Consider the following 2,500-nt stretch of genomic DNA (forward strand, 5'->3'; position numbering starts at 1 on the left):
AATCTGTTCTTTTAAATACAGCTTTTAGCAAGTTTTGAAAGGAGGAGAAGAGCAGATAATATGCCAATAATATCGAGTCTTCTGTGGCGAAGTGGTTTTTGCATAGAAAACAAAGTGGTGAGTTGAAGAGGAATTATATCAGTACTTTGTTTAAAACTGTGTGTAAAAAGCTGTCTCTTTATCATTAACAATAAGTTGTAAAACGTGAATGGGGAGGGACAGTCTTCAAGTTTGTGAGAAGATCGCGCCCTGGTGGAATAAAGGCACGAACAGCTTACAGCACCTAGAATTACCAGGAAGTATTTAGAGTAAAACGGTTTCTAAAAGCTGCCTTTATGAATGAGAGAAAAAAAAAATATATATGTAAAATAGTAAAATGGAAGGGGAGTGATAGATTTAAATTAATCGTGAAGTGGAGCACCCCCTGTATAAAGTAAAAATGAGAAAAGCTTACAGCACCTGGTATTCCCAGGTGGTCTCCCATCCAAGTACTAACCAGACCCTATCCTGCTTAGCTTCCGAGATCAGACGAGATCGGGCGTGTTCAGGGTGGTATGGCCGTAAGCGAGAGATGCTACCAAAAACAGCCCTTTTGCATTACACGCGTCTATACATGCCAGTTAGTCCCATTGGATCCAACTCCTGGTTTTTTATTTTTTTTATCTGACTCACACTGCAGCCCCACCATCCAATCGGCAGCGCCGGACCCACACCAAACATTCACCAAACTACTCAGCCGGCAGCCTACCACAATTATTCCATTCTTTCCGCATCCGCACACTTCCTTCTTTTTAACTCCTTTTCACTACCGCACAGGTTAATCGCCGCACGTCCCCCGCCGGCAAACATTACTCCTTTGCCTACTGCATGCAGGCTTCTCTTAACGACCCTCTGTTATCAACTCCGCTAACAGCCACAAAATCTCCGCCGCACGAAGCCCACTGGTAGCTGCTGAATCACATGCTTCCCCAAAACGTCGCGCTGTCAGAACACTGGGAGCTACACACACCAATAAGTCCATACTGCAGGCTGCAGCCAGAACAATTTTCTACATTCAAACATCGACGGCCTCTTCTCTCTAAAAATTCACCAGACCGCTTCTACCACCAGCAAAGAAGTTTCCATCCCTAATTCCTCTGTGATTCCCACTAACCTAAACATTAAGCTGGCATTGAAGGGTGTGAATTACCCCGGCCAATCTGTTCTTTTAAATACAGCTTTTAGCAAGTTTTGAAAGGAGGAGAAGAGCAGACCTTGCTTTGCCAATAATATCGAGTCTTCTGTGGCGAAGTGGTTTTTGCATAGAAAACAAAGTGGTGAGTTGAAGAGGAATTATATCAGTACTTTGTTTAAAACTGTGTGTAAAAAGCTGTCTCTTAATTATTAACAATAAGTTGTAAAACATGAATGTGGAGTGACAGTCTTCAAGATTGTCAGAAGATCGCGCCCTGGTGGAATAAAGGCACGAACAGCTTACAGCACCTAGAATTACCAGGAAGTATTTAGAGTAAAACGGTTTCTAAAAGCTGCCTTTATGAATGAGAGAAAAAAAAATAATATATATAAAATAGTAAAATGGAAGGTGAGTGATAGATTTAAATTAATCGTGAAGTGGAGCGCCCCCTGTATAAAGTAAAAGTGAGAAAAGCTTACAGCACCTGGTATTCCCAGGTGGTCTCCCATCCAAGTACTAACCAGACCCTACCCTGCTTAGCTTCCGAGATCAGACGAGTTCAGGGTGGTATGGCCGTAAGCGAGAGATGCTACCAAAAACAGCCCTTTTGCATTACACGCGTCTATACATGCCAGTTAGTCCCATTGGATCCAACTCCTGGTTTTTTATTTTTTTTATCTGACTCACACTGCAGCCCCACCATCCAATCGGCAGCGCCGGACCCACACCAAACATTCACCAAACTACTCAGCCGGCAGCCTACCACAATTATTCCATTCTTTCCGCATCCGCACACTTCCTTCTTTTTAACTCCTTTTCACTACCGCACAGGTTAATCGCCGCACGTCCCCCGCCGGCAAACATTACTCCTTTGCCTACTGCATGCAGGCTTCTCTTAACGACCCTCTGTTATCAACTCCGCTAACAGCCACAAAATCTCCGCCGCACGAAGCCCACTGGTAGCTGCTGAATCACATGCTTCCCCAAAACGTCGCGCTGTCAGAACACTGGGAGCTACACACACCAATAAGTCCATACTGCAGGCTGCAGCCAGAACAATTTTCTACATTCAAACATCGACGGCCTCTTCTCTCTAAAAATTCACCAGACCGCTTCTACCACCAGCAAAGAAGTTTCCATCCCTAATTCCTCTGTGATTCCCACTAACCTAAACATTAAGCTGGCATTGAAGGGTGTGAATTACCCCGGCCAATATGTTCTTTTAAATACAGCTTTTAGCAAGTTTTGAAAGGAGAAGAGCAGAACTTGCTATGCCAATAATATCGAGTCTTCTGTGGCAAAGTGGTTTTTGCATAGAAAACAAAG

The 2,500-nt window shown here is 43.8% G+C and overlaps 2 protein-coding genes, 1 non-coding gene and 1 pseudogene across 9 annotated transcripts in view; 1 reads left to right on the top strand and 3 right to left on the bottom strand.

Moving 5' to 3' along the window:
* Positions 1 to 2,500, bottom strand: part of LOC125715510 (protein NYNRIN-like) — a 334,468-nt gene that overhangs the window by 265,078 nt on the left and 66,890 nt on the right. The window lies entirely within an intron of this gene.
* Positions 1 to 2,500, top strand: part of LOC125715571 (uncharacterized) — a 277,458-nt gene that overhangs the window by 82,041 nt on the left and 192,917 nt on the right. The gene's annotated exons all lie outside the window — the stretch shown is intronic.
* LOC125733762 (5S ribosomal RNA) lies at positions 448 to 566 on the bottom strand. Its single transcript, XR_007393099.1, has one exon. It is a non-coding gene; the product is annotated as a 5S ribosomal RNA (ribosomal RNA).
* Positions 1,647 to 1,755, bottom strand: LOC125731919 (5S ribosomal RNA; annotated as a pseudogene).

The sequence above is a fragment of the Brienomyrus brachyistius genome, chromosome 2, assembly GCF_023856365.1.
Source record: "Brienomyrus brachyistius isolate T26 chromosome 2, BBRACH_0.4, whole genome shotgun sequence".
Classification (NCBI taxonomy): domain Eukaryota; kingdom Metazoa; phylum Chordata; class Actinopteri; order Osteoglossiformes; family Mormyridae; genus Brienomyrus; species Brienomyrus brachyistius.